The sequence below is a fragment of the Procambarus clarkii genome, chromosome 60 (genome assembly GCF_040958095.1).
Source record: "Procambarus clarkii isolate CNS0578487 chromosome 60, FALCON_Pclarkii_2.0, whole genome shotgun sequence".
NCBI lineage: Eukaryota > Metazoa > Arthropoda > Malacostraca > Decapoda > Cambaridae > Procambarus > Procambarus clarkii.
This window is the reverse complement of record NC_091209.1, coordinates 31423898-31439043: the sequence shown is the minus strand read 5'-3', so window position 1 is coordinate 31439043 and position 15146 is coordinate 31423898. Positions and strand designations below refer to the sequence as shown.

The following is a 15146-nucleotide window of genomic DNA, read 5'->3' as shown; positions in this document are numbered from 1 at the left end:
GTCTTTGAAATTGTAATAAGTTTTACGAAACGCGCCCGTGTCGCGTCAGACTAGAAATAAAAATGAATTTTGGAGAAGTGATTTTTGATTTACCTCCAACAGTGAAGCATAATGTACGAAAGATTGAGAAAATTCGTGTTAGAATTATTAATCTTACTTTTTCGGTCATATTTAATAAAATATGTCTACAGGAAAGACTGCTACCAAAATATACTAATATATATATATATATATATATATATATATATATATATGTATATATATATATATATATATATATATATATATATATATATATATATATATATATATATATATATATATATATATATATATATGTCGTACCTCGTAGCCAGAACATTAATTTCTGGCATTAATTTCTGGTTGGCGACATTATATATATATATATATATATATATATATATATATATATATATATATATATATATATATATATATATATATATATATATACATATATATATATATATATATATATATATATATATATATATATATATATATATATATATATATTATATATATATATATATATATATATATATATATATATATATATATATATATATATATATATATATATATATATATATATGTCGTACCTAGTAGCCAGAACTCACTTCTCAGCCTACTATGCAAGGCCCGATTTGCCTAATAAGCCAAGTTTTCATGAATTAATTGTTTTTCGACTACCTAACGTACCTAACCTAACCTAACCTTTTTCGGCTACCTAACCTAACCTAACCTATAAAGATAGGTTAGGTTTGGTTAGGTAGGGTTGGTTAGGTTCGGTCATATACCTACGTTAATTTTAACTCCAATAAAATAAAATTGACCTCATACATAATGAAATGTGTAGCTTGATCATTTCATGAAAAAAAATTCGAGAAAATATATTAATTCAGGAAAACTTGGCTTATTAGGCAAATCGGGCCTTGCATAGTAAGCTGAGAAGTGCGTTCTGGCTACTAGGTACGACATATATATATATATATATATATATATATATATATATGTCGTACCTAGTAGCCAGAACTCACTTCTCAGCCTACTATTCAAGGCCCGATTTGCCTAATAAGCCAAGTTTTCCTGAATTAATATATTTACTATAATTTTTTTCTTATGAAATGATAAAGCAACCCTTTTCTCTATGTATGAGGTCAATTTTTTTTTATTGGAGTTAAAATTAACGTAGATATATGACCGAACCTAACCAACCCTACCTAACCTAACCTAACCTATATTTATAGGTAAGGTTAGGTTAGGTAGCCAAAAAAAGCTAGGTTAGGTTAGGTTAGGTAGGTTAGGTAGACGAAAAAACATTAATTCATGAAAACTTGGCTTATTAGGCAAATCGGGCCTTGAATAGTAGGCTGAGAAGTGCGTTCTGGCTATTAGGTACGACATATATATATATATATATATATATATATATATATATATATATATATATATATATATATATATATATGTATATATATATATATATATATGTATATATATATATATATATATATATATATATATATATATATATATATATATGTATATATATATATATATATATATATATATATATATATATATATATATATATATATATATATATATATATATATATATATATATATATATATATATCTATATATCAAGCCGCCTGCTATCGCTGTATCTATCGATGATTTCTGTGTTGTTTACTAGGATTTCTCTGGCGATGGTTTGGTTGTGGGAAGAGATTATATGTTCCTTAATGGAGCCCTGTTGCTTATGCATCGTTAAACGCCTAGAAAGAGATGTTGTTGTCTTGCCTATATACTGGGTTTTTTGGAGCTTACAGTCCCCAAGTGGGCATTTGAAGGCATAGACGACGTTAGTCTCTTTTAAAGCGTTCTGTTTTGTGTCTGGAGAGTTTCTCATGAGTAGGCTGGCCGTTTTTCTGGTTTTGTAGTAAATCGTCAGTTGTATCCTCTGATTTTTGTCTGTAGGGATAACGTTTCTATTAACAATATCTTTCAGGACCCTTTCCTCCGTTTTATGAGCTGTGGAAAAGAAGTTCCTGTAAAATAGTCTAATAAGGGGTATAGGTGTTGTGTTAGTTGTCTTCTCAGAGGTTGCATGGCTTTTCACTTTCCTTCTTATGATGTCTTCGACGAAACCATTGGAGAAGCCGTTATTGACTAGGACCTGCCTTACCCTACAGAGTTCTTCGTCGACTTGCTTCCATTCTGAGCTGTGGCTGAGAGCACGGTCGACATATGCGTTAACAACACTCCTCTTGTACCTGTCTGGGCAGTCGCTGTTGGCATTTAGGCACATTCCTATGTTTGTTTCCTTAGTGTAGACTGCAGTGTGGAAACCTCCGCCTTTTTCCATGACTGTTACATCTAGAAAGGGCAGCTTCCCATCCTTTTCCATCTCGTAAGTGAAACGCAGCACGGAACTCTGCTCAAATGCCTCCTTCAGCTCCTGCAGATGTCTGACATCAGGTACCTGGGTAAAAATGTCGTCAACATACCTGCAGTATATGGCCGGTTTCAAGTTCATGTCGACTAAGACTTTTTGCTCGATGGTACCCATGTAGAAGTTTGCAAACAGGACACCTAGGGGAGAACCCATGGCGACCCCATCTACTTGCTTATACATGTGCCCATCCGGGCTCAAGAAGGGTGCCTCTTTAGTACAAGCTTGGAGTAGTTTCCTCAGAATATTTTCTGGTATGTCAAGAGGAGTACAGGCTGGATCGCTAATCTCCGAAAGTTCTTCACCAATTGCATTAAAATTTTCACATAATGTTCCATTCGTGTCCGGCCATGTTTTTATATACATACTCTATAGATGTCACGTCTGTGACGGTAAAAAAAATGTTTTTTTTCTGAAAAACTGTGTTTTTCGTGTGTTTTTCATGTAAAGGAAATCTTCGAAACCTCTTTACCGATTGCTTTGAAATTTTGACACAACGTTGCATTCTAATAGGTGCGTCTTTTTATATATCTACTATATACATGCCTCACCTGTGACAGAAAAAAACATGATTTTTTTTTAAAAAACAGCGCCATCTGTTGAACGTAAGAGCAACACACTCTGTATTCTCCGAAAGTTCTTAACCGATTGCTTTGAAATTTTGACACAACGTTGCATTCTAATAGGCGCGTCTTTTTATATACCTACTATATAGACGCCACCCCTGAGACAGGAAAAAACATGCGTTTTTGAAAAACAGCGCCATCTGTTGCACATATTAGCAACATTCACGCTATACTAAATATGTCACGAATTCCATTTCAATGTTTCCGATTGCATTGAAAAATTTTGTTTTCATTGATTTCGATTTATTTTATTTCTTATTGAATTATTTTGTGTGACATTGTGTTGGAATTGAGCTATGTTGATTACCATACCATTCATTTCATAAGTATAAGTACCACACCTGTGACAGGTAAAACTATGCTTTTCATGACAAACAATGCCATCTGTTGCATGTATGAGCAACTCACACGCTATACTATATACGTTACGATTCCACTTCATGTTTCTGATTGCAATAATAAATTGAATTTTCATAGATTTTGATTTATTTTCATTATGATTTAATTATTATGTGTGAATTGCGTTGGAATTGAGCTGTATTGTTTATCATACCGTTCATTTCGTATGTATAGTTTATTTTTTATTTTTCATATTTTCATTTAACTTTTAAACTGTTTTTCTTCTATTTCAGTGATGGGAACATCAGATCACTTGATGTTCCCAATTTTCTGATAGGAACATCAGATCATTTGGAAAGGTATCGAACGGGGGAGTGGGGAATGGTGGGGATGACGAGGGGGATGGGGGAATGGAGAATGGTGGAGAGGACAAAGGGACAGGGGAATGGAGCATGGTGGGAAGGAAGAAGGGATGGTGGATTGGGGAATGGTGGGGGAGGACGAGGGGACGGTGGCGTGGGGAATAGTTGGGAGGCCAAGGAGACGGGTGAGGAGAGAATGGTGGGGAGGACTGGGGGACAGGGAAGGCTGCTGTGGCTCAGCAAGGCACATGCGTTGCTGAGCCACAGCAACGCGTGGCCGGGTACTGCTAGTAGTTTAATAAAAATCGTCATTATGTTTTTATACCTCTACGTCGAAGAATCGGCCTTTACAGACTTAGATAACATCAAACATACATATGAGGTCCATACCTATTTTTCTAATTTACCTTCACTATTTTCTTCAAATCTGTCTGTCTAAAGTTGAAGGTCAAATGCTTGAGGTAAGACGTGATGAAAACTAAATGCGTCTAAAAGTAATATTAACTCTTACGCTGTTCCTATCTCTCTCTCACAATAGGTCAGTTTAATGAATTACTTGTTACCTATATTCTTCAATACATCTCGCCTCTTCCTCTAAATGACTCTGCAAGTAGTTGTTAATAGTAAACTTTCTCCCACACATAAAACATATATAAGGTTTTATGCTTGTATGTATATTAAGATAATCGGCCAAGTGGCCCCTATTAACAAACCCTTTAGTGGATATATGACACTTATAAGGCATCTCACCTTTATGTCTTTATAAACGTGTCTTCAAACTGGTTTTATAATTAATATATCGCCCACAAGTAGAACATTTATGAAGACATTCACCTGTTTGAATTTTCAAATGCATTTTCAAGGTACGTTTTTTACCAAAACATTTCATAAAATACACAACATTGATAAAGCTGTTCATGTATTTTCAAGTGAGACTTCTAGGATTTTGGCCAACTAAATCTGTTATTACAATTCGAACATTTATATCTTTTCCTGATATTATATATATGCAAATGAGGTGGTAATGGTAGTGGTTTCTACCTCTTCAAGTCTATTTGTCTGTCTCCTTGTTAACATTTTTTCGACATAAGAACTGAGTTTAACATCATGCAAAATATTTATTTGATGTTAACTCTCCTTTTTAATATGTAAATGTTACATATTTACTATTATATTTAAAAAAAATTGGGGAGGTGTAGTGGTTTATCTGACTGTTGGAATTTATTTGTAACACCACGCAACATTTTTACTTCTTTCGAGAAAGTAGGATGGGTATGAATCCCTCTGAGGATTTTATAAGGTAATGATCATGTTTCGTTTCCAGTAATCTTTCTTCATAGCTCCTACCCTTCATTTCAGGGACTAGCTTGGTGGCATCCCTCTGAACCTTTTCTAACTTAGTTTTGTGTTTGACTAGATGTGGACTAGATGCTGGAGCCGCATATTTCTAGTATAGGTCTGATATATATACGATATATATGATATATATCTGATATATATACGGTGTGTGTGTGTGTGTCTTGTTCCAGTAAAACTGGACCACAAAATGCTTATAATCTAGGCCTTATGTTTCACGCCTTAATAACAAGTTTTAATATTAATAAAAAAGCTGACCCTAATATGCACAATGCCATAAATATATCTGTTCATCCGGGTAATATTCTTATCCCTGATTCAAAAATCTTTTTGAAGAAGTTAGCTATGCTGCCTAATCTCATAGACCAGGGAGTGAAAGTGATTTGGGTTGACACAGATGAAACTGCTGTTTGTAATGATGGTGTCAGTGATTGTCAAATGAACGTTTATGAAAAAATTAAATCGAGAAAGTTATTTTAAATCAATGTAAAATCCTAATGATGCATTTTCCATAATATTTTCTTATTTCGTATTTTAATAATACAAATTATCGACCTAAATGGATCGATAAAACGAAAAAGTAAATATTTTTTAAAATATGCCCACCGTGACTCAAGCCGAATATGTTAATTTGTATCAGCATATGTATGGTAATGCAAATACAATTGAAGGGACCTATACACTTCCTCGGTCAACCCGAAAAATGTATCAAAACATTTAGATAATTATCCAAATTAGAGAGTTTATGGTAGAAACACACTGTACTCATTTTACATTTCAATTATCAGAACAATTAAATCAGGAAAGCTTAATAATTAGAATCTACCTATGATATCAGAAAATGGAATGAACTGAATGGCAAAACATATCATTGTGATTATAGTATTTTAGTAGAAACTGAAGATGCGAATTATTTAGTTCCATTTAAATACACTCAGTCTCAATGTTTAAATTGGATGTTAGAAACTTTAGGTAGTATTTTGAACTTGAATGATAAGACTGACAACTAAGAATTATATACATAATTTTCCTTTCAACCATCGTTTGGACGAAGAAAAAACTGCCTATTTTACCCCACTGGGGAAAGCCATAATATACATAAAATAGCTATCGACTAAAAACACTAATACCCTTTGATAGTGAGGGATTAATTAAATTTAAAATTAAGAAAAAATATAGGTAAATCGCTTTTACAACGATGACACATACTCCATTTACGTTAATAACAACCTCACCAACAAAAACTACTGTAAATCATCAATAACCGCCTCAGTTATTACCCCATCCACATTTTGCAAATTTGAGAATAGCTAACAGAATACATGAAGATTCGTACTGGAGTCCAATAACAACTACTCATGGGCAACATAATAATAAGAATACAGAAATAGCACCAGAAAAATTCAATGTCGGTAAGAAAAGGACAAAATGGGCTATTTCTTTTATGTATTTGTCTTTCTTAGTTGGCATAATAGTCACGTTTTATCTACTGGGAACAAATATTTATAAATCATTATTGTCATTATTAATTGGTATTATTGCTCTTATATTAATTACATTCATCTTACCCTATCATCAATATCAATACAAATCAATTGTTTCTTATGGCCAAAAAATAGTCCCTCCAGCTAAACAACTTATAAATTTATTAAATTTCATGGCACTTATTATTTTTGCTTCCTGATTCCCATCATCAATTACACTTGTTTCAAGTTTCCCCTCTACTTAATAGTCACCACTCACCGCATAATATTATTAATAAGAATAGTAAGGCAGTATTTACTCCCAGTACTGAAACCCACGCCACCTAAGCTAAGGTAGCTGAGCTCTTTAGGGAGATTAAGACCTCGCTAAACCTCTAAAGGGAAGTTTAGCTAAGGGAGCTGAACCAAAACCTCGCTGGAAGACAGAAGAGTAAGGGGAGACATGATAACCTAAAAAAAATCAGAGGAAAAGACAGGGGTAGACAGAGACAAACTATTTAGCACGGATGGAACATGAACAGTGGGACACAGGTGGAAAATTAGTACCTAAATGAGCCACATAGGCATTAGAAATATTTTTTCAGTGCCAGAGTTGTTAACAAATGGAATGCATTAAGCAGTGATGTAGTGAAGGCAGACTCCATACATACTTTTAAATGTAGATCTGATACAGCTCAGATGGCTTAAGAATCTGTACGCCAGTTGAGAGGCAGGACCAAAGTTCCACCAGCACAAGGATAGCACACAGCTAAAAAAGTAATTCGTAAAAAAAAAAGTTGACCTTGAACCATTTTTGGCCGGTTCCTAGAGACAAATAAGAGTCTTATACCGATAATACCACACGAATACTTTCCATCCATTACTGTTATCTGAAAACGTTACCACATCCTTGCAAGCGATGCCAAACACTGATAAACGCAAGAAATAAATGAGAAACCATGTACCTTGATACATTATCTTGATAATTGCTACTCATACTTCAATACTTTTTTCAAATATAATGCATGAGCTTGCCTTCATTGTGAAATATTTCTTATTGCTGAAGTTTTGGAGATCATGGTTATTGTAATCGTGTCGGTGATATGATAGGAAGATTATGAAGATTACAACTATTTATTGACTAATTGGCTGTTTCAATGATAATGACCTTTGGGAGTTCGATAGGCTGAGATTAGAAAAAGAAGTGGAGATATTATACAACGACACCTTAGGTGGTTGCAGCAGTGTTGTGCGAGAGGGTGTTGCAGCAGTGTTGTGCGAGAGGGTGTTGCAGCAGTGTTGTGCGAGAGGGTGTTGCAGCAGTGTTGTGCGAGAGGGTGTTGCAGCAGTGTTGTGCGAGAGGGTGTTGCAGCAGTGTTGTGCGAGAGGGTGTTGCAGCAGTGTTGTGCGAGAGGGTGTTGCAGCAGTGTTGTGCGAGAGGGTGTTGCAGCAGTGTTGTGTGAGAGGGTGTTGAAGCAGTGTTGTGCGAGAGGGTGTTGCAGCAGTGTTGTGCGAGAGGGTGTTGCAGCAGTGGACAGTGTTCACATTCTGCAAGAAGCACCGTCTGTGTACAAGACAGCTGCGACGCTCCCGTCATCACCAACTGATGCCCTGGACACAGGTATGTTTTACTGCTCCAAGCGATGCCCTGGAATCAATCAGCACTAGAGATAACATATGTTGATTACGATCGTACTTTACCACAGCAGAACTGCTGTACAACCATGGAAGCAACAACAGTCTAAACATAGAGATCTGTCATAGCAATGGAAGTAATGCATGTGCCAAAGGCAGTAAGATGCTCAACGTCTTAGTTGGTTATACAAAAGAATAAATATGATTGAAGAGATTTGTTAGATCGTTGAGAATGTCAGGGATGCAGTGCACCTCACCTTGCGGTTACTTTGTACTGATTTCGGGGGTCAAGGTCCTCGCGGCCCGGTCTCTGACCAGGCCTCCTGGTTAATAGTCTGGTCAACTAGGATGGTGGACGCAGCTGCTCGCAACTTGACGTATGAATCACATTCTGGTTGATTAGGTATTCTTTGGAGGTGTTTATAGTTTTCTTGAATACTGCAAGGGGTCAGCCATTTATGTCCATTATGTGTAGTGGAAGCGTGTTGAACAGTCTCGGGCCTCTGATGTTGATAGAGTGCTTGATCTCAGAGTACCTGTTGCACCTCTACTTTTCAACGGGGGTATTCTGCACATCCTGCCAGCCCTCTGGTCTTATGAGATGTTATTTCTTTGAGCAGATTTAGAACTAGCCCCCTAATATTTTCAATGTGAAAATTATTATGTATCTCTCCTGCCTGCGCTTTAGAGAATACAGATTTAGGCATCTTCATCAGTTCCAATAATTTAGACGTTTTATTGAGTGGATTGTAGCAGTAAAGGATCTGCATGCTCTCCAGCTCAGCATTTCCTCCAACATTAAAAGGGGATTTTACTGTGCAACAGTATTCCACTCTAGAGATCACTAGCCTCTTGACAAGTATCATCAATTATTATAGCATCTCTTTTGAAAGGCTTTTGTTATCCAACCTGTTATTTTTCTTGCAGTTGTGATAGCTACTTTATTCTGTTCCTTAATTGAAAGGTCTTCCAACATAATACCTAAATCCTTTACTTTGCTATCTCGTTCAAAAGTATGATCGGAATGCGTTTTGTATGTGGATTCCATTTGTATGTTTTCATTTTTCCATAGCGCAGTAGCTTGAACTTATCTTCATTAAATACCATATTATTTTCTGAGTCCCACCGAAAGAAATAATTTACATCAAACTGAAGTTTTGCTGTATCCTCTAAGTTGTCTACTCTCATAGAAATGCTAGTGTTCTTGTCTATGTCTGATGTAAGAATGAGAAAGAGTACTGGAGCAATAACAATACCCTGGGGAACTGACCTCTTCACGGATGATCGTCCTCATTTTACTCTGTTGACTATTACTCACTAGGGTCTGTTAGTAAGGAAATTTGTAGATCCAACTTCTATATTTTCGGCAATACCTATAGAAGCATTTTGTGCGTTATAATACCAAAGTCACATTTGTCGAAGGGTTTGCAGAATCTGTGTATATTTTGTCAGCGTTTTGTTTGCCTTCCATGGCATCTAAAACCATGTCTTGGTGGTCCATTAATTGTGATAGGCAAGAGCGCCCTGTTTTGAAGCTATGTTGTCCAGGGTTATGTAGACATTGTGGTTCCATGTGTTTTGGGATCTTACTTCTGAGCACTCTTCTAAAGATTTGATGGTGTTATGTTAGGGCCATCGGCCTATAGTTTTTTGCCTCTGCATTATTCCCTCATTTAAGAGGTAGTGCTATCTCTGATAACTGTTTTAGTATGCCAGAGATAACACCAGTTTCTCAGCTCCGTCTCAATTTTTTTCGGGGACTGCGATGGTATTTTTTTTTTACAAATCTTGTGAATATGATATTAGAGGAATCAGGGCCTGGTGCAGAGTGTACAGGGAAACTATCTATGACTATTTCAAAATCAAGTGGGGTTAGAGAGACACCTGATAGTATCATATTCATGAAGAATTCTTTTGGGTCTTCATCAATCTTTAGTGTGTTTAAGGGGTTACTGAAAAAAGGAATCATACTGTTGCTTCAGTATTTTGCTCATTTCTTAGTTGTCATCTCCCTTACTAACTGGCTAATACTAGACGTAATTTGTGTTTTCAGAGAAGATTGTACGTGTACAATCAAGATGTACAATTTGTATTTGCAAATACATAATTTGTATTTGCAGAGAAGAAAACGTATTTCGGATTCCTCTTTATTTCAATGGTGGCCTTTTGCTCTCTTTGTTTCTCCTGGATGATTCTTGTAGGTTTAGTACAGTCGTTCCTGTTTTTGTACATAGTCTATTTTTCGTTCTTGAAATAGGTTGGTTCGTCCAAGTTGTTCTGCGATTCATGTTTATCGTCTATAAAGGGAACGTCCTTCTAGCTCCTGTCTGCATCTCTTCCTCTTTTCTCTAAGTGTGGGGAAAACTGACTCGAGGGATTTATTAATTTATGTTAATTTTAATTATTTATAATTTTATTTAATTACTAGCTGTACCCGGTCACAACAACCTTCCCTGTCTCTCAGTCCTCCCCACCATTTTCCCCTCCCGCGTCCCTTCCACCTCCCAACTATCCCTGCCTCCCCCGTCCCCCGTAATAGGTTTGTATTTTCTAGAAGTTCTTCCCAGCTTAAATCTGTGTGGTCTTGGTTTATTTGTTCCCAGTTAATCTGTTTATTATTAAAATTAAATTTGCTGAATACTCCTCTTCTAGAATTTGGAACTGGTTGTGCAGCTCAATTGCCCATGCTTGTCTGAACTTCATTTAAATTGTGATCTGAATAACGGGTATTTATAATCATTATGTTCCTGATTAATTCATCGTAATTTTTTATAATGACGTCTAGTCTGTTATCTTTTCTAGTTGGGTGTACTATTTGTTGGGTTAGTGTATATCTGTCACACATCCGTAACAGGTCAGTTCTGTGCAACTGTATATTTGTTTTTTCGGTATTCTCTCTGATATAACTGTAGGTGCTACGGTTTTCCACTTCAGGTGTCTTAAGCTAAAGTCCCCAAGCAAGATGATGTTTGAGGGTAGATTAGTATGGTTTCCTAAACAGTATTATATTTTAATTAATTTGCCTTTAAACTATTGAGGATTTGCCTCTGGTTATTTGTATAAAAGGACAATAACCACATATAGGATCATTATTTTGATTATCAGCACTTTCACCATATAATTTGTGATGTTCAGCAGCTCATTGCACTTGAGAGTGTCTGTGAGGGGCAGGCGGATCCCACCCTTAAGCCTGTATTTCCTGTCATATCTGAAAAGATTGTACTCCAGAATCCATATTTCATCATCATAGTAATCATTTGTTAGATTTCTATCACTTGTAGATGAGATGCAGTGACCATCACTATTAGATGTGATGCAGTGACGTTCACTGGTAGATGTGATGCAGTGACGTTCACTGGTAGATGTGATGCAGTGGTTTTCACTTGTGGATGTGATGCAGTGGCCTTCACTGGTAGATGTGATACAGTGCTCTTCACTAGTAGACATGACAGAGTGCCCTTTACTGGTGGATGTGATACAGTGGCCTTCACTGGTAGATGTGATGCAGTGCCCTTTACTGGTAGATGTGATGCAGTGGCCTTCACTGGTGGATGTGATGCTGCTACCTTTTCTGGTAGATGTTGTGCAGTGATATTTACGGTAGGATGTGAAGCAGTGATATTCCGTGTTGGAGGTGATGCATTGACCTTCAGAGGTCAATGATACATTCCCGTTCACTAGTGGATGTGAGGATTTGCTCTTGACTGGTGGATGATGCAGTGACCTTCACTGGTGGTTGTGATTCAGTGACCATTACAGGTTGTTGATGCAGTGCCTTTCACTGGTGGATGTGGTGCAGTGCCCATCACTGGTTGATGTAATTCAGGGCCTTTCACTGGTTTATATTAGACAGTGCCTTAAGTGGTAGATGTGATGCAGTACCATTTACTGGTAGATGTTATGCACTTTCCATACTTCTGTTTTCATGTTCAAGTGAATTTGTGTCTATTCTATAGTACGGCTAGAAACCCAGCTAGAGGCCGCTCCCTACGAAATAGACGTAAACACTAAACAAAGTAAGCAGGGAAGGGTAAAAGAGTAAACACGAAAATAAATAGCGAGTAAATAATTACCAAATAACAGGTATAAATAGAAGAACAGAAAAGACAGAAGAGCACATATGGGCACATTGCTAAGTCACATTACGATCTCAAAGATCAGAGCATTTATCAGTTTACCGAGTAAATGTCGGAGTTAAGAACAACTAAGCCATGACTAGGGTCCATGTTATGTTTGTATCAACGAGGCGATATCTGTCAACAGTATTGGAAGGAAAGGTAATTTTGGAAACCATGATCTAGGACGATCTGTGTATGTAACGTGACAAAGGAAACCATTGTTAGTGTCAGTAAGCAGTATGGTGTTAGTGTGTTATACTGAGTGTTGCAGTATGGTGTTGGTGTGTTATACTGAGTGTTGCAGTATGGTGTTGGTGTGTTATACTGAGTGTTGCAGTATGGTGTTGGTGTGTTATACTGAGTGTTGCAGTATGGTGTTGGTGTGTTATACTGACAGTTGGAGTATAGTGTTAGTGTGTTATACTGAGTGTTGCAGTATGGTGTTGGTGTGTTATACTAACTGTAGGAGAATAGTGTTAGTGTGTTATACTGAGTGTTGCAGTATGGTGTTGGTGTGTTATACTGAGTGTTGCAGTATGGTGTTTGTGTGTTATACTGAGTGTTGCAGTATGGTGTTGGTGTGTTATACCAGCTATATGGGAATATTGTTAGTGTGTTATACTGAGTGTTGCAGTATGGTGTTGGTGTGTTATACTCAGTGTTGCAGTATGGTGTTGGTGTGTTATACTGAGTGTTACAGTATGGTGTTAGTGTGTTATACTGAGTGTTGCAGTATGGTGTTGGTGTGTTATACTTAATGTTGCAGTATGGTGTTGGTGTGTTATACTGAGTGTTGCAGTATGGTGTTGGTGTGTTATACCAGCTATATGGGAATAGTGTTAGTGTGTTATGCTGAGTGTTGCAGTATGGTGTTGGTGTGTTATACTGAGTGTTGCAGTATGGTGTTAGTGTGTTATACTGAGTGTTGCAGTATGGTGTTGGTGTGTTATACTGAGTGTTGCAGTATGGTGTTGGTGTGTTATACTGAGTTTGGCAATATTGAGTTGATGAGTTGTGCTGGCGGTGGCAATATGCATATGAACTGTTACACTAAGTGTGGCAATGTGGTGCAGTACTGAGCAGTGTGCTGCAGTTGTGTTATACCATATATGGCAATGTGGTGCTGGTGTGTTATAGTGAGTTTGGTTATACTGTGTGGTAATAGTGTGCTGGTGTGTATGAAGGCCTCACCGCTCTGAGAGATAACCCTAACTGCTTGTTCAGAATCAAGTCTCAAGAGCTACTTGACAGAATGCCCTCTGGCACTTCCTTGATGCTTATCATTCCCGGGCGTTGACGACCAGCCTGGCCGTTGTCATGTGCGACACACTTCAGTTACTAGCCCCTGACAATCCTGTAAGTGTGCACTCTTGACATGTCCTCTTACCTTCACCATAGAAAATGGTGAAAAATCTTATTTGTTGTTTATGGTGGTTCAGTGGACAGTAGAGAAATTTTAATTTGACTCCCACACAAAATCTTGGGTAGGTTTAATTTTATTTTTTTGATATGAACTTGAATCATCCAGCCTATCGTAGAGGTTCTAGTTTAATTCAGGTATTAATTTTATGTTAATTTATGTTTATATGTTAATATGTTTATATGTTAATGTAATTGTTCATAGCTCTGTTGCATCTGATCCTGTTGTCCTCTGTCCATTGTCTTCTGTACTTCCTCCACTCCCGCCTGCTGGCCATTTTTACTTCCTGACACTCGCTATTAAACTATGGATTATTGTATTCCCTCTAATTTTTTCCCTTTACTGTTGGTATAAATCTCTCTTCGGCCTCCTGGCATTTCCGTATGACTAGGTCCATCATATCTTGGACTGTTTTTCCTCTAATTTCTTCCTCCCACTGCACTTCTCCCAGATAGTCCCTTATCCTCCTGTAGTCCTCTTTTTTGTAGTCAACTCTCCTTTCCCTGACCTCTTGTCCTATGGTCACAAGTTTGAATTCCATCATGTAGTCAAAGACTTGGACACAATGGTCGCTGGCCCCTAGTGGTATTTCATGCTCCAAATTCTCGATGTCTTCTACATTCTGGGTGAAAATCATGTCTAATAGGCTCGGTGCATCTCCACATCTTTCCGTAGTGTCTTCCTTTACATGATGTGTTAGGAAATTCCTGTCTATAACATCTACTAACTTTGCTCCCCACGTTTCGTCCCCTCCATGGGGATTCCTTGATTCCCAATTCATCTCTCTATGATTTAGGTCCCCCATGACCAGCAGCTTTGCTCTCGTTCTGTGGGCGAGTGTTGCTGCCTTCTGCAGTTCATCTATGCATGCCTTGTTGTTGTCATCATACTCCTGCCTGGGTCTTCTACTGTTTGGTGGGGGATTATAGATTACCAAGAACACAATCTTCCTCCCATCTGCTGTCAGAGTTCCATGTATGAAGCTTGTGCTCTCATTGGTAACCCGATTTCCTAGGTCATCAAACTTCCATTTCCTCTCTATTGGGAGTGCCACTCCCCCTCCCTGTCTCTGTGTCCTCTCTTTTCTTATCACCTGGTAGTCCTCTGGAAAGATTTCATCCGAGATCATGTCATATATTTTAGTTTCCACTATTGCAAGTATGTCAGGATCTGCCTCACTCCCTCTTTCTTTTATCTCTTCTGCTGTATTAGATACCCCAGCAGCATTGGTGTAAAAAACCTTGAGATTCTTCATGGAAATTCTGGTTCCAGAGTTCGCTCTTTCTCTGGGGATCTGGGGAGATCTGGGGGGTGTCTGGGGGTTAATTGGGGCTGGGGGGGGGGGG

The 15146-nt window shown here is 37.3% G+C and overlaps 1 protein-coding gene across 1 annotated transcript in view; it reads left to right on the top strand.

Moving 5' to 3' along the window:
- Nucleotides 1-7841: 7841 nt before the first annotated feature.
- The window catches only part of LOC123766952 (arylsulfatase B), a 205598-nt gene continuing 198293 nt past the window's right edge, over nucleotides 7842-15146 (top strand). Inside the window, exons 1-2 of the mRNA XM_069307715.1 lie at nucleotides 7842-8248; nucleotides 13605-13736. The gene's annotated coding sequence lies outside the window, so the exon portion shown is untranslated. The remainder of the gene's footprint in view (nucleotides 8249-13604; nucleotides 13737-15146) is intronic.